Below are 23,934 nucleotides of genomic sequence, written 5' to 3'. Positions count from 1 at the left end.
GAGTATAATTAACTCATCATTTCATCAATAGCTTCTTTAGTCACCTTTAAGACTTGTGAATAGGCACCTGAAAAACTTATTACCGATCTGTTTTGTCTGCAAATACAGAAAATAAATTGAAATTAGAGCAGTGTGTGATTGTATATCTGTGTGTGGATTTCCTTTCAGTTCTATCACTTTATGTATATATTGTTACTTTAATTTTTTGTAGTTGTGGTCAGTATTAGACCAAAAAGTAGATAAATAAAAGACCTAGTGTAAGGGAAGAAAGTTGCCTGAAAATCTGCATCTCTTGCATGGGAATAAAAAAAACAAAAAACAAAAAAACACCCAAAGCAACAGACATTCGAAGACAACATTAGATGGATTAGATACATAAACACATAAAAAATATCAAAAAAGCATGAATGAGAAGGGTAGATTAATAGATCCTCTTTTCTTTATTATAGTACATAAAAAGATAATAAATTAATGTTTTCAAAGGCTATATAAAAACATGGGCAAATGCATACCATATGATATTATGTATAAGAGAAACCACACTCGATAAAAAACAAATTGTGTAACAGCATTTCTCCAATTTTATAAATATATATATATGTGTATACAGACAACGTAAATATTTCAAAATGCTAAAAGTGGTTATCCTTAGTAGCTTTTACATTTTCCTATATGCTTTACTTAGTTTTCTAAATTTTATACAATTATTATGAATTACAGGTGTAATTAGAAAAAATAACCGTAATTTAAAAATTATTCCTTTTGTGCTTGTTATCAAGACAGTCAATCAATTCAACAAAACCTGCATCATTTTCAAAAAGTATCAGCCAACTCTAGCATTCAGATGCATAGATGACAGATCTCACTAAAGATTATTCTGGATATTGACATAAAATAGGGACATTTTGTGTTGGAAAGGATGGAATATTATATTCCAAACCTACAGCCTCAGATTGCTGAAACATATCAACGAGTGCTTCTTCATGAGACTTTTGGTTGTCACAACTTTGGGGACTTGGAGTTGCAAATGGCTTCTAATGGGTAGAAGCCAGGGATGCAGCTCAATATCCTATAATAATTAGAACAGCCTCTTATAGTAAAGAGTTATTGAGCCCAATAGGTACCAACGTTGAGAAATTCATATTTTAAACAATCATTCATTTCATTAATTTAGATGCCTTAAATGGGCAACAGTCATTAACTACTTAAAAGCTTTTCTTAGACTCAGAATTTAGCAATGTAGTCTTAAATCTGAAGTTGATACCTATGTGTAAGATGAACCCATACTATAAATTTTTCAGTTAAGTAAATACATGATACTAAGATTGGAGCTGGTGTTATTTAAAGTTTCTACCATAAAAAAATGAAATTGATAGTTTGACGCTTAATATTGTTTAATGAAAATTTATTCTGCAATAAATTACTTTTGGAAAATAAGATTTTTGTACCTCAGTTTCTTATTGATACTATAAGCATGTAGTGTTTTTTTTTTTTCATTAAAGTGATGGCATAAATCTAATTTATTACACATCTAGTAGAGGTTTTATATGGAAATTATATTCACAGAGCTATTCTGATATATTGTTTAATGAAAAACATAGCTTTATCTTCAAAGTTTTGTTGTGTTAAAATATAATAACTCACTACTAACAAAGTATATAAAAATTCATTTTTAGAAAAGCACTACTAAGAATAACTAAAATGTATTTACTGTATGGAATTAAGATGACAGAATAATACATGATGAAAATCTGTTGTGAGCAATAACTAGAACATTGAAACTCACTGAACACAATTTAAAGAAGTAAATTATTCTTATTTGACGGTAAGTTTCTGCAAAGAATGGACTTGGCTTAATTCTTCAGCCTCATCTCACACAGCAGTTCCCTTCTGTGGCATAGGGATTATTGGTTGAATGTCTGAATGATATTGGAAAAAGGAATCAAACTATTTTTAAGCACCTATTATGTGCCGTGTGTTCAGCTGTGTGCTGATGGTTCAGTAGTTAGAGAGACAGACCAACTCTTCCTCCAGAGACTTAGAATGTAGTAGAGGAGATGGGAGGAACCCTGCTATAGGTGAGGTGCGGGGTTCTAAAGAGATACATAGGTAGAGCTACTTGGGTGGTCAGAGAAGGATTCCTGAAAAACTAATTTCTTGCTTTAATCTGAAGGATGAATAGAAATTTTCCAGATGAAGAAATGGTGAAGAATGTTCCAGGCAGAGGGAACTCTCCCAGATGTCCTTTGAGGCAATGTGCATAGAATTGCCATTCACTCCCATGGGGTTCACAGGAAATATAGGCTCATATTCTGAGCATGTCTTAAATGCTTTGTGTTGTGTAATTTAACTTTGGCCATCACAGTACTGCTATTCAGTTAAAAGTTAGATCGGTCTGAAACTTAGGAGAGAAGTCTGCACTGGGGGTGTGGGTTTGGCGAGTTGTCAGAGTACAGAGATAGGAATTGAAGGCATGCATAAGGACGAAATCTCCCAGAGACAGGGTGCAGACTGAGAGAAAATAGGGACAAACATTGGAAGAGGTACCAGCAATGACTGAGGCAAAGGAGAACCAAGAGAGAGCAGTGTTGCTAAAGCTTACATAGGGGAGAGCTTCCAGGGCAAGTGAGCTTTGAGCCATGCCAACCACTTAGAGCTAGAGACCACATTCTTGGGAGACATCGCTCATGATAGGGATTGATCTGACACAAAGTCGTGTGATTGTTAAGAAGGCAAATTCATTTTAGTGGTGGAGATACAATTTCAGCTGTAGTGGTTAGATGAAGGGCTAAGCAATATGGAACTAGAAGCAGTGAGTAGAAGTAATTTACTCAAAGGTTGGTTGTGAGAGAAACTTAGGGTCATAGAGGACTATTTTTATAATGGAGGAGAAAGTTTGTCTTTTGGCTTAGGGACAGAGACAGAGAAAGCATGTCTTTTGGCCTAAAACAGAGCCAATGAAGATAGAAAGTTGAAAGTGTAGGGGAAATAGAGAGCATAATGAATGGAGTGAGGTCTCAAAAGACATGGGTTAAGTGCTTTACAGATTTCATAAAGTATTTATGTAGGTTAATTTGTTAATGCTTACAATAATGACTTCACATAGGTCTTATTATTCTTTCTGTTCAAATGTTAAAAATGAGATTCAGAAGGTTTTAGTAATTCGCCCAGGGCACACAGCTAATAAATGTTAAAATTGAGATTTGAAATCTTGTCTGTCTGTTTCTAAATTTCATGTTCTTTTCCCACTAAATGATGCTGACAAGTTAACCACTCCTCAAGTCTCTGCTCTCTAGTGCTGGTAATTTTCACTTACATATTAGCACTGAAGACAAGAGGAGAAACTGTCTTGGCCTATTTTAAGATACAGTATCTCACTCTTTGCTCCCACACTGAAGAATAAACTAGATATCAGCAACTGAAAAAATTTCTCTAAATAGATTGACTCATACTCTGAACTCTATGAAAAGTATGATCAGCAGGTTGGCGGATTCGGTATCACCTGTGATCTTGTTAGAAATGCACATTCCTGGGCCCACCCAGACTTACTGAATCAGAATTTCTGAGGGTGAGATCTAGAAATTTGTGTTTTAACAATCCCTCCAGGTGACTCTGATATGTGCTAAAGTTTGAGAAGTCCTGTATGGCTTGATCATGCTTAACTTACAGCCTAAAGGTATTCATTTGAAAGCACTTTTTTTAAAAAGCAATGAAATACTTAATGATTTAATGGAGTGAAATTCAAACAAAGCTCAGATATGTAGGACCATCACTACTGTCAGAATATTATATATTGAAAGGTACCCTGGACTAATTTATATTAGACAATTCCTATGTGGTAAACATAAGGGAACCAAACATGAATTAATACATATATTTAAAATGTTATTAACACCCAAAGTTTAGAAAAATCTACATAGAATGACTGCAGCAAGTAGAATCACAACTTAAAGTCACGTGTTAAACTTTTGAGAACCCAGCAGTTTATTCTGGAGTTAAAAGATGGTAGCTGGCATGTAAAATTATAGCAGCAATAAAAGAGAAGTGTCCCTGTGTTCAGAGTTAATGACATTTTTGGTAATTATGGCATAAACTAGTTAAAGCGCTGTAGAGTTTCTAAGAGCAGACTAGAGTTTCTGGAGTATTTTTGTCTATTCCATTTTCTTTGTCAGTGAACAGATAATAGGTTTGATGATTTAAGTTGACTATAAACTGTATTATAACATTAAGTCCTTAATTATTTGGCCATTTTGAGAAAAATGAGTATCTGTAAAACATGGTTATTATATTTATCATTACCAAGATTGTAAAGGAAACACAATTCAACTAAAGTCAAGTGCATTAAAATAGCTGGGCCAACAAGCATGTTTTCAATAAGTCATATTAGACATATACCTCCAGTAATTCTACATTTCTCATTTTAATCATTATGGGTATCATGAAATCGTATCATACTGTGCCCCATATGCCTATCATTTTACTACTCTCCATCTCTGCTTTTTTTTTTTTTTATAATCTAGGTACACAGCCTGAACACAATTGGGGCAAACAGTTTTTGTTTTGTTTTTAATTTTTCCCTATTATTCCCCCACCCCAATTTTAATGGTTCTGTACTTTTTTTTAAATTAATTAATTAATTAATTTTATTTATTTTTGGCTGTGTCGGGTCTTCGTTTCTGTGCGAGGGCTTTCTCTAGTTGCGGCAAGCGAGGGCCACTCTTCATTGTGGTGCGCGGGCCTCTCAGCATCGCGGCCTCTCTTGTTGTGGCGCACAGGCTCCAGACGCACAGGCTCAGTAGGTGTGGCTCACGGGCCTAGTTGCTCCGCGGCATGTGGGATCTTCCCAGACCAGGGCTCGAACCCGTGTCCCCTGCATTAGCAGACAGATTCTCAACCACTGCGCCACCAGGGAAACCCTGCTTCTTTTTATGCTTCTATTTTCATCCCTCTTTTCCGTTCTCTCCTTCCAGTCCACACCTTTCTCATCCTCTATTCTATCTTATTGCCTTTTCATCCCTTACCTTCTTTCCAATTCTGTTGAAAAAGAATCTCAGATAATTTTCAGTGGTATATACCTAACACAAAAATGCAGTGATAGTATATTTGGGACAATTAAATGTTAGAAAGCAACATAGTGTTTGCACTAAATACTGATCACAAATTAGAATTTGTTTCTTATATATAAGTGCTCCTATTCAAATCTTCTTTTAATATTTACTTAGCAAGTGATAAAATCAGTTTTACTCTAAGAGCCTGTATAACCTAATAGCTATTTCATTGATTTTGTTTGTAATGTGACACTATTTACTTTCTTGTATCATTTTATATCTAATCTTTCTGGAGTAAAACTTGAAAAATAAAAATACTCAATATATTTTGAGGTGTTAATGCACTTTAAAAAAAAAACAACAACAACAACTATATTTGTACATTTAAATAAAGATGGCCAACCTTTGAGATAAGAAGCTTCTAGTAATCTAACAGTACATACCACTAAGGTCTTTTCCATAATTTAGAAAAAAGACAGATACACACATGCACACACACAGTATTTTTTTTGAATTTTATTTTATTTATTTTTTTATAGAGCAGGTTCTTATTCTTTATCCATTTTATACATATTAGTGTATATATATCAATCCCAATGTCCCAGTTCATCCCACCACCACCACCCCCACCACTTTCCCCCCTTGGTGTCCATAAGTTTGTTCTCTACATCTGTGTCTCAATTTCTGCCCTGCAAACTGGTTCATCTGTACCATTTTTCTGGGTTCCACATATATGTGTTAATATACAATATTTGTTTATCTCGTTCTGACTTACTTCATTCTGTATGACAGTCTCTAGATCCACCCATGTCTCTACAAATGACACAATTTCATTCCTTTTTATGGCTGAGTAATATTCCCTTGTTTATATGTACCACATCTTCTTTATGCATTCGTCTGTCGATGGGCATTTAGGTTGCTTCCATGACCTGGCTATTGTAAATAGTGCTGCAATGAACATTGGGGTGCATGTGTCTTTTTGAATTATGGTTTTCTCTGGGTATATGCCCATTAGTGGGATTGCTGGGTCATATGGTAATTCTATTTTTAGTTTTTTAAGGAACCTCCATACTGTTCTCCATAGTGGCTGTATCAAGTTACATTCCCACTGACAGTGCAAGAGGGTTCCCTTTTCTCCACACCCTCTCCAGCATTTGTTGTTTGTAGATTTTTTTGATGATGCCCATTCTAACTAGTGTGAGGTGATACCTCATTGTAGGTTTGATCTGCATCTCTCTAATAATTAGTGATGTTGAGCAGCTTTTCATGTGCTTCTTGGCCATCTGTATGTCTTCCTTGGAGAAATGTCTACTTAGGTCTTCTGCCCATTTTTGGATTGTGTTGTTTGTTTTTGTAATATTGAGCTGCATGAGCTGTTTATATATTTTGGAGATTAATCCTTCGTCCATTGATTTGTTTGCAAATATTATCCCCATTCTGACGGTTGTCTTTTTGTCTTGTTTGTAGTTTCCTTTGCTGTGCAAAAGCTTTGAAGTTTCATTAGGTCCCATTTGTTTATTTTTGTTTTTATTTCCATTACTCTAGGAGGTGGATCAAAAAAGATCTTGCTGTGATTTATGTCAAAGAGTGTTCTTCCTATGTTTTCCTCTAAGGGTTTTAGACTGTCCGATCTTACATTTAGGTCTCTAATCCATTTTGAGTTTATTTTTGTGTATGGTGTTAGGGAGTGTTCTAATTTCATTCTTTTACATGTAGCTGTCCAGTTTTCCCAGCACCACTTATTGAAGAGGCTGTCTTTTCTCCATTGTATATCCTTGCCTCCTTTGTCATAGATTAGTTGACCATAGGTGCGTGGGTTTATCTCTGGGCTTTCTATCCTGTTCCATTGATCTATATTTCTGTTTTTGTGCCAGTACCATATTGTCTTGATTACTGTAGCTTTGTAGTAGAGTCTGAAGTCAAGGAGTCTGATTCCTCCAGCTCCGTTTTTTCCCTCAAGACTGCTTTGGCTATTCGGGGCCTTTTGTGTCTCCATACAAATTTTAAGATTTTTTGTTCTAGTTTTGTAAAAAATGCCATTGGTAATTTGATAGGGATTGCACTGAATCTGTAGATTGCTTAGGGTAGTATAGTCATTTTCACAATATTGATTCTTCCAATCCAAGAACATGGTCTAATTCTCCATCTGTTGGTATCATCTTTAATTTATTTCAGCAGTGTCTTATAGTTTTCTGCATACAGGTCTTTTGTCTCCCTAGGTAGGTTTATTCCTAGGTATTTTATTCTTTTTGTTGCAATGGTAAATGGGAGTGTTTCCTTAATTTCTCTTTCAGAGTTTTCATTGTTAGTGTATAGGAATGCAAGAGATTTCTGTACATTAATTTTGTACAGAACTTTGCAACTTTACCAAAATCATTGATTAGCTCTAGTAGTTTTCTGGTGGCATCGTTAGGATTCTCTATGTATAGTATCATGTCATCTGCAAACAGTGACAGTTTTACTTCTTCTTTTCCAATTTGTATTCCTTTTATGTCTTTTTCTTCGCTGATTGCCGTGGCTAGGACTTCCAACACTATGCTGAATAATAGTGGTGAGAGTGGACATCTTTGTCTTGTTCCTGACCTTAGAGGAAATGCTTTCAGTTTTTCACCATTGAGAATGATGTTTGCTGTGGGTTTGTCATATATGGCCTTTATTATGTTGAGGTAGGTTCCCTCTATGTCCACTTTCTGGAGAGTTTTTATCATAAATGGGTGTTGAATTTTGTCAAAAGCTTTTTATGCATCTATTGAGATGATCATATGGTTTTTCTCCTTCAATTTGTTAATATGGTGTATCACATTGATTGATTTGCGTATATTGAAGAATCCTTGCATCCTTGGGGTAAATCCCACTTGATCATGGTGTATGATCCTTTTAATGTGTTGTTGGATTCTGTTTGCTAGTATTTTGTTGAGGATTTTTGCATCTATATTCATGAGTGATATTGGTCTGTAATTTTCTTTTTTAGTAGTATCTTTGTCTGGTTTTGGTATCAAGGTGATGGTAGCCTCAGAGAATGAGTTTGGAAGTGTCCCTTCCTCTGCAATTTTTTGGAAGAGTTTGAGAAGTATGGGTGTTAGCTGCACAGGCTGCAGGATTGTAGTTCTTCTTGCTTCTCTTTTGTTAAATTTTTATTAATATTTTTGGTCGTAATATTTTGAAGAGAAAAAATGGAAGAAGAGACTAAATGAGTTGATAAAAATTGACTAACCAGTTGGAATAACAGTGACGTTTAGGATCAATTACCCTATTTCACCAGCATTCAGCCTTCCATTAACCTGATCCTGATTAGATTACTCTGTACTGAGTGCTAGTGGTAAGTATCAAATACATGCAATGTTCCAGTTTTATGTCTGCCTCTTAGGATTTATATATATGAAGAAAATAATCCTCAAGAAGTTAACTAAACAGGATATTTTAGATAAAACAGGACATCTTGATCTAATTGACTAGATCCAGCACAGACCATTATTTGGAACAAATTTCTACAATGAATGTTACCCATTGTTAACTCAAAGGTCAAGTTTCAGAGCATAGTTCAGAAAAATGGATGCTATGAAGATGCATGTGGAGAGTCAATCTACCAATGTCAAGGAAACCTCAATTATTTAACAGATAAATTATTTCAGAAAACCTACATGTACCCCGCTAAAAGCCTGGAATTATCAAGTAATTGGTTTTTCAATGGCTTTTATTGAGATGTTGAGTTCTTATCCGGGTTGTGTTTCTAAAAGCCACTCTGTTAGTGAAAAGCCCCAAAGGAACATATTGTAGATTTCAGAGAACATAGTATGGTCATTCTTCTTGTAAGAAAAATCATTGAGGTGGTGACATAAAATTAAGCATTCTTAAATCATAAAATTTTGTTGGAATTTCTTTTGCAATCTGAATTCATTGATAATATTGAAGTTAAAAATATATTTTAATTTAAAATATTAGCCAATATGTCACCAAAATTTAAGAAATACTTAACTTTTTAAAAGAGAGATGTATATCTTCTTTCAGTGTTGCCTTTCATTAGAGTGTTAAAAGTGCTGTATCTGGTTAATTCATTTTTAATAGAAATTATCTGATGAATACCATGAAGGATAGTAAAAGTAGACCTTAAAGTCTCCACATAAGCTTCCTATTGCAAAGACCACAGTGACCAATTATTTTGGTTCTGTCTTCCATAATAAAAATGGAAAAATTCTGAATGTCTCTAAAGAAATACACCTAATTGACATAAGAAAATCTATAGAGAGCATATCAACAAGTGAAAATTGATTTAATTAAACTGAACATAAATACTGAGCACATATACCATGACAAGAAGTTAGATTAGGGTGTGCTTACCTCCTTGAAAAAATTGTTTTTGAACTAGAAACAATGTGCAAAAACATGGAGTAAGAAGTTAGAAAAGAGTGTTTCATTGGCATTTGGACGGCTGGGGCACAGCAAAGAGTTCTTTGCAGGGAATTTTAAGTTTCAAGAGTGAGGCCCACATCCTGACTCTGCTGTTTGGGCTGATCACTTAATTAGTTTTTGTCTCAACTATAAAACATAAATAATAACAATGTCCACCTCATGTAATTATTGTGAAGAATTAAGTGAATTTATGCATTGGAAAATCTATGATGAATTATACTTCAACTCAGCAAAAATTTTAGTTATTATTATATGCATGACTTAATAATTACCTGAACTCTGTGTAAACATGAGGAAAGGAGAGCTGGGTATAATTTCTAAGAAAAACACTTGTACTTGCCGTGCCTGTAATGTGCTGGAAGTGCTGAGTTCATGGGAATCAGTATGAGGGGTTCAGCACCTTAAATGCTTGAAAGTAAAGGATTCAGGAGACTGGAGGGCAAGTAATGAGGACATTGCCATGTATGTACCTAAGCTTTAGCACTGTAAGTCTAGAAAATGCCAAAATCATCACTTCAAATCATTTATTAGTAGAAAGCTCTTCATTCAATCATTTACATGGAAGTAATTAAATTGAAAAACAAATATGATGCCTCCAAAGAAAGAGAGGTTATCACTAATATATGAAAAGTAGTATATTGACATAGCTTTATGGTTGTATAAATTATTTATTCTTATTTTTTATTTTTATTCATCTGCTTTATCAATAAACAATAATAATGAGGAAATTTGAAAGAAAAACTCAAATTTTCATAAACAATTTTGCTATAGAGATAAAAAATAATATTGAAATAAATATTTGACAATTTCTGATAGTATGACATAATGTATAGGCCTTCTGGCATACTAGGAAAACACTGGACTAATAATTTAAAAATCCAGTTTAAGTTCCAACTTTCCCACTTCATGAGGAATGATATGCTAAACCCTGTTGGTTTTTCTTTTTATTCTCTTTGTTACACATTTATGGCTTGGGAATGTCCTGACCAACCTCCTTTGCTTTTTACAGGTAAGAGATTCATTTGCTTAGGGAAACATTCTGGTTTTTCTATGGGAGAATAATATTTTCCTTTTGAGTCAAGGCCTTGGATACTAACTTGCAAAATCAAGTTTATTGTCCCCTCCTGTTCTCATGGGATTCAACCAACCCATCTTCACGTACCGCATGCTACATTAGTTTACTAATCACTATTATAGAATTATGTAATTATTTTTATTCATAAATTTTAAAAGCCATGGAGAAACTACAACAAGATACCATTTCTACCCACTAGGATGGCTATAACAAAAAAATAACAGACAATAACAAGTGTTGGTGAAGATTTGGAGAAACTGGAACCCTGTCAAACAGCCCTGAAAAGAAGGTAAAATGATGCAGCCATTTTGGAAAACTATCTGGTGCTTCCTCAAAACATTGAGCATAGAGTTATTTATATAACCCAGAAAAAACACTTCTAGATATATACCTAAGATAAATAAAAGCATATGTCCACATAAAAACTTGTATATGGATGTTCAGAATAGCCTAAAAGTAGAAACAACCCAAATGCCCATCACCTGATGATAAATACAATGTGGTATATCCATGAAATGGAATATTACTTGACAATGAAAAGGAATGAAGAACTGATACATGCTACAACATAGATGAACCTTGAAAACATTTTGCAAAGTGAAAGAAGCCAGACACAAAAGACCATGTATTGTAAGATTCCATTTATGTGAAATTTCTGGAGTAACCATATCTGTAGAGACAGGAAGTAGATTGGTGTATGCTTAGGGCTTAGGAAGATAGGGCAGCTGGAGAGAGAAGGCTAAGAGGTGTAGGATTTATTTTGGGAGAGACGAAAATCTTCTGGAATTATATAGTGGTGATGGTTGCCCAAACTTGTAAATATATTAAAAATTACTGAACTGTATACTTTAAAAGGATACAGTTTATGGCATGTTAATTATATCTCAAGCATGGAGAAGCAGAGGTGAAGAATCATGCCCCTACTGTCCAGGAGTTGTAAAATTTAATATTTACATTTTTTTTTAATGGGGGGCATTATAATTTCTTTCACAATGAGTGAAAGGATTTTTGTCTATGGACTAGAGAAGAAAAACTTTCACTTCCATTCTAATTAGTATTTACTACATAATCAAAGATAACAGAATTGTTCCTAATAGCTAGAACTGATCATTTTGTTTTCAAAACCATTCATTTCTGAGTCCTGAAAGGAAAGAAATGGTACACTCAAATTCAGATATTAGGCAGGGTATAATGCAACAAGAAGGGATACTGCTGCACCCTGGGGTCCTCCCCTGGTGCTTCTACCAGTTACTACCTCTGGACCTGAAAGAGATCAGTTAGCAGGAACCAGACACAGAGAGAACTGTGTAAAGAAGAAACTTTGTCAGGCATTGAGGCCTTGGCTCAGGTACGCATTCTAGCTCACACTGACATCATAAGGAAGAAGCTAAGAAACTAAATACCCCCTAAATATTCCAACTTTATAGCTCTCTCTTATCTCATGAAGGCATGCTGGTGCTCCCCATTAGTCAAGCCCAAAGGTTATAAATGTCATTCCTATAGATCAGACTTTCAGGATAACAGAGCAGAGTGAACGATGGTAGAGGGTGGGTCTGCAGGGGCAATTTAACTACTTTATTTCCAACTGTCTTTACAATTACCATGAACTGAATTATATTTATACATTTTATAACTTCTAGTAAACTAAAATTTGGTTGAAAAGAGAGATTGGATTTTATATAGTTATCTATTTCCAGAACTGTTTTTAAAAACTTTGTAGCATATATTTCAAGTATTAAATGAATGTTAGTTGAATACAAAGTGAAAAAAAAAAACATATTCAGTGTTTTTTTTTTCTTAGTAGTCCGAAATCACAAATATAATTTACATATAATTTACTAATTTATAACATCCCTGTATCTAAGGGATATGCAAAGGAAAATGATTGGCTTTTTTCGCTTCTGAGAATACTTTGGGCAACTTTAGTTAGGGTTTATCGTATTTCTAATCCAGGTTTATTTTATTTAAAAAAAAAGCAAGAGAAAGAAAGAAAGAAAACCTTACTCTGAAAAACATTTTTTAAGAGCACTTACCACTCATTCATGTTGAGACACTGGTTCACTCTTTCTGTAGGTAATGACAGCCTAAAAAATGTCACCAGTTCAAAGGCAGCCAAATGGACCCTTCCTTTTAAAGTTCAGTTGTGAAAATAACCACCAGTATGGATAAGTTTTACAGGAAAATTATAATGCTCTTTTAAAGTATGTGACTCCCTCGATCACATCTTGGCAATTAAAACAATTTATCCTGCTATACAGTGAAGATATGAAATGTACATTACATAACTTAAGAAGAAAAAAACAAATTGTTTTTAGAAGAGGTGTTTGTGTTTAAAATAGTAATTGATATAATGGGGGGGAGGAGGAAAGTAGAAAGTACAGGAACTGAGTGGGGCAAATCAGGAACTGGTTGCACTGTTCTGTAAAACCAAGTCTAGGTGCATTTCATATTCAGAGTAACTAGCAGTATATAGAAGCTTAACCCACTCTTGGCAACAGGGATTTTGAAGAGTGGAAAACTTTAGCCATTTGATGGAGCCTAACAAGACATGAAGTCTAAAAATGAAATTGTGGTTTGTCTGATAATTTATGGATTTTATATTGCTGTTGTTGCTGCTACTAGTAGGTATTTTCCAGGCTTATGTCCTTGCTTTGGATTTGAAAAAAATCAGTAGAACTTAGTGAGAAATGGGACGCTTCTGGGAATTCCCTGGCAGTCCAGTGGTTAGGACTCTGCGCTTTCACTGCCGAGGGCGTGGGTTCAATCCCTGGTAGGATGCGGCGTGGCCAAAAGAAAAAAAGAAAAAAAGAAAAGAAAAGAAATGGGAGGCTTCTAGTTCAAATCAAATGTTATACTGTAAATTATTGCATATAAAAAGAAGAAATGTGTCACTTTCTGGTATCTCTTAATCCCTCTTTCTCCTAAAGGCTCTCATACTCTTTCCTAAAATCAATGAGAAATTAGGAGAGCCTTTATCCTATTTATCAAAAGCCTTTGCTGGTATACAGTATTCAAATCCCAAAGAGGAAGTGTGGCTACTATTTCCATGGGATTATCAGGTAGTAACCTTCTGAATAAAGCCAAAGACTGGCTAGATTGACAACTGGACCCTTTCTGCTTGGGTGTCAAAGGGCACCCTGAATTTATTCCCTTTCTGGGCTTCTGTGTCTGGATAGAAGCTACATCTCAACTTTGCTCCCGCCAGCCCTCAACCATCTTTGAACCACATTCTAAGTCCCAACCTATCCCTCACCCCCATTTTTTTACAGTTATGTGTTTATTTGAACATTTTATGCAGACAGGTTAAATTGCAGTGATAAGTATGAAAACCATAGGTAATTTAATTAAATTGTATTTCTAGTTTAAAAAGTAAATATGAACGCATTTTAAAATTTAAAACAAAGGTATATAATAAATAATAATAATAATAATAATAAAAGGTATATAATAGATACAGAATTGAGTGGAAATGTGGATGCTAGTACTACAGTTGGAATAGTAAAGAAAAGCAGACCAGATAAAGATATATTACATATTTCACTATAAATGACAGTTGTAATTTGCTGGGCAGAGCTGTTTGTTGCGTAAAATGATTTTTAAAGATAATGACGTGGTCATCATTAAGAGACCTTCCGAGAAATTACATAGTGAATTTAATAAGTAGTTTTCTCTCAAAAGTAACGAAAAATTGACAAAGTTAGTTGCTGACATGGAATTAAATGTCAAATAAAACAATTTAAATGATATTTAACAGATTCTGAACTTATAACTTTTGGCTGCTATAAAATGGCTTTTTCACACTAAATTACACTAAATTTTTAGATTCTTACACTAAAAAAGAAAACCATTTTGATGGGAAAATTATTAAAAGAAAAAAAGAATCTGTTATTTTAATTAATGAAATTTTGTTAGGAAAGATTAAAAGAAATATTTTATAAAACAATGAAGAATCTTCAGTTGTCACCAAATAACTGACCATAATATAAAAGAACTTTCTAACAATATTAAGTATCAATCGATTCAAAACTTTAAAAAATCACAACTACTCTTCTTTAGCTTTAGAATAGTTATACAATATAAGAGACACTGTCCAATTAATTCCTTGGATGTTTTCTTCTCAAAAGACTTCCAAATTTACAAATAAACTCAATTCATGGACTAAAAAATTCATGTTCTTGGGATAGATATTTTTGAATTTTTTTAAACTATCAGAGAAGAATTTCAGCGCCATATGATAAAAATTAAGTTTTTCATCTGGTTGATGCTCCAGACATGTTATGTAAAAAGTCTGAATTTATTGGAATTTTAAAAGACTGACATTTTTCTTATGGCTTTATTTCACTGTGTGATGCCAGAAATATTTGTACTGAGTTTTCTGAAGCATATTCTATGAAAAATGTCACGGATATACTTGTTAAAATCGTTTGTATATACATGTTAATGTTATGGAACATCATCCATTTATGGAACTGTTGAGAGAAATAGAATACAATGAACTTAAAGATGTCATGTTCTTTAACAGTGCTCTTTGACTAAATTGTGGAAAGTATTCATTAAAATTTACTGTATTGTTAACTCCAACTGATAATTTTCAGGAAATAAAAGAGATGCTTGCCAGATACTCAACAAAGACAAAAAAAATGGCAGTATGTGTTAACATTGTCTTGCAAATATCATATGGCACATAAACTAAGTAAATCTGAAGCTCCAAGAAAAGAAAAACTTATTTGTGATCTATGTGGACAGTTACAAGAGTTTAGGTTGAAATTGAAATTTTTCATAAACTTTTAATAATACAAATCAATAAAAATGATTTTGCACACTTTTCAACATGAATCAATTTACAGGTGTAATTACAAGAAACAGTGTTATGTCAATCTTGAAGCTGCACAAAATACTTGAATTTGAAGAATGCTTTGCTGAACTTGATAAATTTAGAGTTGTTTCAAATATGTGCAATTGTCCTTTGAATTCGGTGTTACTGAGTTGACATAAGAATTAGAGAATTTCCTTGGACAGATATAGTTTTTGAAATTGGTATGTTTTTGTTTCAGAGTCAAATATTCTTCTTCTAAAAAAGATGAACCATTGTATATATGTACCACATGTTCTTTATCCAGTTATCTGTTGATGGACACTTAGTGTGCTTCTATGTTTTAGCTATCATAAATAATGCTGCTACAAACATTGGGGTGCACATATCTTTTCAAATTAGTGTTTTTATTTTCCTTGGATATATACCCAGGAGTGGAATAGCTGAGTCATATGGTAGTTCTGTTTTTAATCTTTTTAGGAACCTCTATACTGTTTTCCATAGTGGCTGTATTAACTTAAATTTCCACCAACAGTGTACTAAGGCTCACTTTTCTCCACATCTTCACCAACACTGGATATTTCTTGTCTTTTTGACTCTAGCCATTCTGACAGGTGTGAGGTTATATCTCATTGTAGTTTTGATTTACATTTCACTGATGATTAGTGATGTTGAGCATCTTTTCATGTGCTTGTTAGCCATCTGTGTGTCTTCTTTGGAAAAATGCCTATTCAGGTCCTCTGCCCATTTTTAATTTTTCTTCTTTTTTTTAATATTGAGTTGTATGAGTTCTTTATATACTTTGGTTATTAACCCCTTATCAGACATATCTTTTGCAAATATCTTCTCCCATTTAGTAGGTTGCCTTTTTGTTTGTTGATGGTTTCCTTCTCCATGAAATTTTTTTTAAGTTTGATTAGGTTCTATTTGATTATTTTTGCTTGTGTTTCCTCGCTTGAGAAGACAGAACCAGAATATATATATATATTACTAAGACCTGTGTCAAAGAACATACTGCCTATGTTTTCTTCTAGGACTTTTATAATTTCAGGTCTTACATTTAGGCCTTTTTTTTTTTTTTTAAATGGGTATTTATTTATTTATTTATTTATTTATTTATTTATTTATTTATTTTTCTGGCTGTGCTGCGTCTTCATTTCTGTGTGAGGGCTTTCTCTAGTTGTGGCGAGCGGGGGCCACTCTTCATCGCAGTGCGTGGATCTCTCACTATCGCGGCCTCTCTTGTTGCGGAGCACAGTCTCCAGACACACAGGCTCGGTAGTTGTGGCTCACGGGCCCAGTTGCTCCACGACATGTGGGATCTTCCCAGACCAGGGCTCGAGCCCGTGTCCCCTGCATTGGCAGGCAGATTCTCAACCACTGCGCCACCAGGGAAGCCCGTACATTTAGGTCTTTAATCCATTTTGAATTTATTTTTGTGTATGGTTTGAGAAAATGTTCTAATTTTATTCTTTTACGTGTAGCTGTTCAGTTTTTCCAACACCGCTAATTGAAGAAACTCTCTTTTCCCCATTGTATATTCTTTTCTCCTTTGTCATAAATTAATTGACCATGTAAGCATGGGTTTATTTCTGGGCTCTCTATTGTGTGTGTGTGTGTGTGTGTGTGTGTGTGTGTGTGTGTGTGTTAACATCTTTATTGGAGTATAACTGCTTTACAATGGTATGTTAGTTTCTGCTGTATAACAAAGTGAATCAGCTATACATATACATATATCCCCATATCTCCTCCCTCTTGCATCTCCCTCACACCCTCCCTATCCCATCCCTCTAGGTGGACACAAAGCACTGAGCTGATCTCCCTGTGCTATGCAGCTGCTTCCCACTAGCTATCTATTTTACATTTGGTAGTGTATATATGTCCATGCCACTCTCTCACTTTGTCCCAGCTTACCCTTCCCCCTCCCCATGTCCTCAAGTCCATTCTCTACGTCTGTGTTTTTATTCCTGTCCTTGGGCTCTCTATTCTGTTCCATTGATCTACGTGTCTGTTTTTGTGCCAAAACTATACTCTTTTGATTACTGTAGCTTTGTAGTATAGTCTGAAGTCAGGGAGCGTGATTCCTTCAGCTGTTTTTCTTTCTCAAGATTGTCTTGTGTATTCAGGGTCTTTGTGTTTCCATGCAAATTTTAGGATTATTTATTCTAGATCTGTGAAATACGTAATGAATATTTTGATAGGGATTGCATTAAATCTGTAGATTGCTTTGCGTAGTATGGATATTTTAACAATATTAATTCTTCCAATCTATGAAAACAGGATACCTTTCCATTTATTTGTATTGTCTTCAAGTTCCTTCATTAATGTCTTATAGTTTTCAGATTATAGGTCTTTCATCTATCTCCTTCATTAAATTTCTTCCTAGGTATTTTATTCTCTTTGATGTGATTGTAAATGGGATTGTAAATGTTTTATTGATTTCTCTTTCTGATAGTTCATTTTTAGTGTATAGAAATGCAACAGATTACTCAGTCATAAAAAAGAATGAAATTTCGCTATTTGCAACAACATGAATGGATCTGGAGGGTATAATGCTTCATGGGATAAGTCAGAGAAAGACAAATACTGTATGTTTTCACTTATATGTGGAATCTAAAAAATAAGACAAATGAGTTACTATAACAAAACAGAAACAGACTCAGATACAGAGAACAAATTAGTGGTTACCAGAGGGGAGAAGGGTGGGGGGGAAGGGCAAAATAAGTGAAGGGGTTTAAGAGGTACAAACCCCTAAGCATAAAATAAGTTAAAATGATATAATGTACAGCATGGGCAATATAGCCAATATTTTATAATAACTTAATATGGAGTGTAATCTATAAAAATGTTAAATTACTCTGTTGTACACCTGAAACTAATATAATATTGTAAATCAACTATACTTAAAAAAAAAAGATGAACCAGTTTTATATGCAGTTACTGGAAATTAGTATGTTTGTAACAACTTGAGCATGTGAAACTACTTAATTTTTTTTTTTTTAATTTTAGGACAATTTTAGATTCATAGAACATTTGTGAAGATAGTACAAAGAGTTCCCATATACTCCACAGCCAGTTTCCACTTTTATTTACATCATACATTAGTATGGCACATTTGTCTCAATTAGTGAACAAATATTGATTCATTACTATTAATTAAAGTCCATATTTTATTCAGATTTTTTGGTTTTTACCTAATGCCCTTTTCCTTTTCTAGGATACCATCCAGGATACCATATTAAGTTTGGTCATCATGTCTCCTCCTCTTGGCTGTGAAAATTTCTCAGACTTCCCTTGTTTTTAATGACCTTGATATTTTTGAGACATACTGGTCAGATATTTTGTAGATTATGTGTCTAATGGGATTTGTCTGATTTTTAAATCATTATTAGAGTAGAATTATATGTTGGGGGAAAATCACAAAGGTGAAGAACCATTTTTATCACATCATATCTAGGATATGAACTATCAACATGACTTATCACTGATGATGTTGACCTTAATCATCTAACTCAGGTAATGTTTGTCAGGTTTCTCCACTGTATTCTCTTTTTCACTCTTCCATGTTGTAATCTTTGGAGAGAAGTCAATAGGCATAATACACACTGGAGGGGTAGGGAGTTGTGCTATGCCTCCTTGAGAATGGAATATCTGCATAGTTTATTGGAAATTCCTTTGTCTAGAGAGTTTTCTCTTTTCCCCATTTATTTATACAATCATTTATTTGTATCAGTATGGACTCATGCATATTTATTTTATACTTTGGGTTATAATGCAACACTATTTTATTTATCTTGTTGCTCCAATTGTATGTGTGTGTGTGTGTGTGTGTTTGGCACTTTCTTTTTCTTTTTTTTTTTTAACTTGGCAGCTGTCTTTTTTCAATTTGATTTTACTTTTAGAGCAGTTTTACGTTCACAGCAAAAATGAGTGGAAGGTACAGAGATTTCTCATATACCCTGTACCCACAACACATACATAGCTTCCCCCATTATTAACATTCCCCTCAAAGTGGTACATTTGTGACACCTGATGAACCTAGATTGGCACATCATTATTACCCAAAGTTCATAGTTTACATTAGGGTCCACTTTTACTATTGTGCATGCTATGTATTTGAACAAATATGTAACTTGTATCCACCATTATAATATCAGAGTAGTTACACTGCCTAAAAATCCTGTGTTCCACCTATCCACCCCTCCCAACCCTTGGAGGTCTCTGTCTCTTGATTGAAATAATTTGGATGTTAGTGAGCCCTAGGGAAGGTCCTAATCACTGAAGACATATCGCACCTACCAAGGAGTTCAAGTCAGAAAACATCACCTGACATCCCTAGTGCTCATTGTACAAAGGTAGTGAGTCAACATTACACACCAATTGCACACTACATGTTGCTGAGCATTTGCAAGTCAGTTCTCATAGGCTGGAACCTGCTCCTATTCAAACCAGAAACTTGAGTGTCATGCTAGACTCTTTCCATTTTGTTTTTGGTTTTTGGTTTCTGGTTTCCTCCCCATTTACTCAGTAAATCCAGGTGACTTAACTTTCTAAATAGCCATGGAATCCATGCTCTCACCTTCCTTCAGTTCATCCACATGACTGTAGCCAAGGTGCTCATTATCTCTCCTTTTTAGAATTTTATTTTATTTATTAGTTATCTATTTTATACATATTAGTGTATATATGTCAATCCCAATCTCCCAATTTTGGCACTTTCTTATTTTCTGACAATATGAACTGTTTCCAGCTCACCTTGTATATTTCCAGCCCCAGTCCTGGAATCATACATTTCTCTATGGAGTCCTGGTTCCTTTTATTGGAGAATGGTATTAGAAACCAATATCTGGACCCTGTGAATTCTTGATACTGGGGTGTTGTTGCTTCTAAGTCTTTTCAACTGCACAGCAAGGAAATATATGTTTATACCAATTGTATATATACACATATCTGTAAATATTTCTATATTTAACCATCTGTATCTATATTAAACTAAACATGAATTCATAATGAAGTCTCCAACTCTAATCTACCACCACATAGATCATTGTCTTCCTCTTGTTTGTCTGTAACCTCCTACTCCAGCAGTGAGAAATCCGACTCTTACCATTAAACATTTATTTATTTAATTGTTCAATTCCAAGAGATATCTATATCTGTATCATCTATATCCATATCAGAATTGTTCACTTGTACCCCTATGGGAAATAATTTTATCAATTAGAATACAGTACTAAAGTTCAGGTTCCTTTACCTCTACTCCTACAGTTCACTCATTTTCAAAGTTACTTAGGTCAGCACCTTTTTCCCTCACCTCCATCAGTGAGGTCATTTCATACATTTATAATGTAGTTAGATTATTTTTGTGACCTTCTGCATTTCCTCGTGGGATTCCCCTGACTGCCTAAATATTTTTAAATTTTCATGCATGAAGGTTAACTCTTTGTGCTGTAAAATTCTGTGGACTTTGACAAATGCATTGTGTCATGCCTCCAACATTGAAGCATTATACAGAACAGTTTCACCACCCTAAAATTTTTCTGGCTTCACCTATTCAGCACTGCCCTCCCCTCCAAACCCTAAAATCACTGATCTTTTTACCATCTCTAGTTTTGCTTTTTACATAATGTCAAAAAACTGGAACCCTAAAATATATAGCTCTTTCTGACTGCCTCCTTTCACTTATCAAAATATATTTAGGATTCATCCATGTGTTTTCATGCTGTGACAGCTTATTTATTTTAATCCTTGAATAATATTTCATTATATGAATGTACCTTAGTTTGTTTATCCATTCACCTATTGGAGGACATCTTGGTTGCTTCCAATTTTGGGCTGCTATGAATAAAGCTTCTATAAACATTCACACCACTTGTTTTTTGCTATGTAGCTGTGAGTTTTCAAATCATTGGACACTCATCCTCATTTTTCAATTGGATAGATAAAAACCAAGGTGACTAATAGCCAATACCAATGCTTTATAGATAGTAAACCTTCAGTAAATATTGACCAACATGTACATGCATTATTTTCAGAAAAGGTAAATGGTTATCTAGCAAGTTAGAAGAACCTTCAGTTTAGCACATAAGATTGAATCTTAGCTAAAGAATGAAAGAAAACAATAGGTTTATGTTGAACTTCCTAAATCACTTTTATCTTTTTGATTATAATTTTTATATATAATTTAGTTAATTTGTTTTTATTATTGTATATTTCTTTACACAGTCACCGTTAAGAGATGTGTACACTCAACAGACACCTTAATTTTATCTTTATTTAAATGTGTTTATCAGTAACCAAATGCCTACACCGTATATGATAGTACATTGTTGAATTTAGTTCCTTTACTTAATATGGTTACTGGAAAGTGAAAAGACTAATCTGAGGAACTTCCATCAGAATTTAGTCTTTATGAAAGTAGCATTTACTATGCATTTTAAATGTCTGTGTGTGTGTTGATGTATATGACATAAGACAAGATGACACTAAGAGTTACTCTGAGAAATTATTAAGCAGCACTAATGACTAGAGGGAGCACCAGTTGGACTTTACTCCTAATTTGCCACTGGAAAATTTTCCAAATTTTCTTAAGACAGGCTGGAAGTTTAACCTTTCATTTTAGAAGAAACAAATAGTTCTTTCTCTTTTGATATCTAACACTTCCAATTCTTCTACCTTCCTTCCTTTTCATCCACCATACTACTTCTTTATCACCTAAATATATTTCTTTAATTTGCTACTAAAATAATTTGCTACTAAAATTTTGTGTATTTCAAACTCATTTCTCAAGACTGGCAACCCAAAGCTTTCAATCCCAATTAAATCATCCTACTCACGGGACACCAGTTTCATTCTACAATTACAAGGTGGTAATTTAAGTGCTATGAACTTGTTTATTTAAAATAAGGCCGCTTATGTTGACTGATAACCTTTTTAAATTGTCTTACAATTTAAGTCTTAAATTGAAAATTCTGATTAATGAGTCACATTTTGTGAGTTGACCTGCTTTTCCAGTCCCTAAAAAAACAATGGTGGTTGCCTTGATATTGTATGTTTTTCATGAATCTGCAATAGTAAGTTATTTGGACAGTAAAAAATACTTTATATTGACTTGAGTAATGCCCAAGTAGTTGGAAGGAACTTCATTTGGAAAATAGTTCAGATAATATCCAAGCACTTCTAATTTTCTAGGTGCTTGCATAGTAAACTCATAACTTACTTGACTCATAAAGTTAAAGGAAAACTTAGCATTTGTATTCCTCAACAGAAGATCTCTGATTTTAATTGCTTTTGTTCTTGTTCACTGAATACTTCAGGCATATTTTCTTGTTAAAAAACAGGCAGTAGGAGGGGAAAAACTTTTTAGTAGTGTATACCTACCCTTATACTGTCATTGTATTTTCCTACTGGAAAGAAGTTAATTATATATGTTGAGCGTATGTCCGTGAAACTTTGGAAAATGTCTTTTAAAACTGTTAAACGAAACTGTTGAAGATAGAGGAAAAAAAACAAGGAAAGCAGGAAAAAGAAAGCACCACCCACACAAGCAAAATCCAGTTTTAGAAGAGCATAAACAAAAAACAATTTGAAAATACATAATTTAATAGTAAAATTTCCTCACCCTATACAGCACTTGAAGGAACCAAAGATGAGCTAAATTATTATTCTTTCCATAGTATAATCAAATGTCTCCCATTTGAAAAACAAAAAAAAATTAAAAGATACCAGTAGAAAATACTACTATCTTATTGCTACAGAGTTTTAGACACCTTTGAATAGCATTACAAAATGATTAAAATATGTGCTTTCTTCATCTTTTTATTTCACCAAGACCATTTCTTTATTCTCATCAATGGAACCATTACAGTGGTTGTAACTTGAAAAAACTTAGTCTGTTTCCATTGAAGTAAAACCATGGAAATTAACATTTTTAGAGCTTTGTTATACAGCCATGATAGAATCAAATAGTAAACCAACTTTTCAATAAATGGTCAGTTCTTTAAAAAAATCTACCCGTTACAAATGCTCCTAAAGTGTAAAAAATGAATATCAATAGAAATGTACAACTTAAAATATATATGGTGATTGTCAAACTGGGATTTTCTTTCATTCTCCATTTGAACTATTTATTACTCCAAATTTAAATACCATAATAACATGAACTACAGAATTCTCCTTGCCTTCTTCTTTTTTAGAAAAATATCTAGTCAGAATCTATCATTATCAGATTATCATATGAAAATGTTTAAATATTTAAAAATTAGAGTAACACATCTTTATTTTAATTGAATAGCACTTCAGATTCCCAAATAGAGAAACTGTTTGATATTAATTTTAGATAGTAAAATAAAAGACTATCCGTGTTATAAGTAGTTCTATACATTTAATTATAAACACATACTACTTTCATATGAAAGTTTCAAGTATTTGTTTTAAAAATATTAAAATTTGGCAGGTATTTTAAATTGGACCAAAATGGGTAGTAAATACAATATGCTTGTTTCTGCAGTTTGTTGTTCCATTGTGCATTTAACACATATGTTTTCATTTACTCTGTTTCTAGAATAGCACCTCATTCTCCATTCCCT

The 23,934-nt window shown here is 33.7% G+C and overlaps 1 protein-coding gene across 7 annotated transcripts in view; it reads left to right on the top strand.

Annotated features, from left to right (window-relative positions):
• Positions 1-23,934, top strand: part of MAGI2 (membrane associated guanylate kinase, WW and PDZ domain containing 2) — a 1,331,631-nt gene that overhangs the window by 509,509 nt on the left and 798,188 nt on the right. The gene's annotated exons all lie outside the window — the stretch shown is intronic.

Source organism: Balaenoptera borealis (genome assembly GCF_965194805.1).
Source record: "Balaenoptera borealis genome assembly, chromosome: 7".
NCBI classification, from domain to species: Eukaryota; Metazoa; Chordata; class Mammalia; order Artiodactyla; family Balaenopteridae; genus Balaenoptera; species Balaenoptera borealis.
This window is presented reverse-complemented; position numbering and strand designations above follow the sequence as displayed.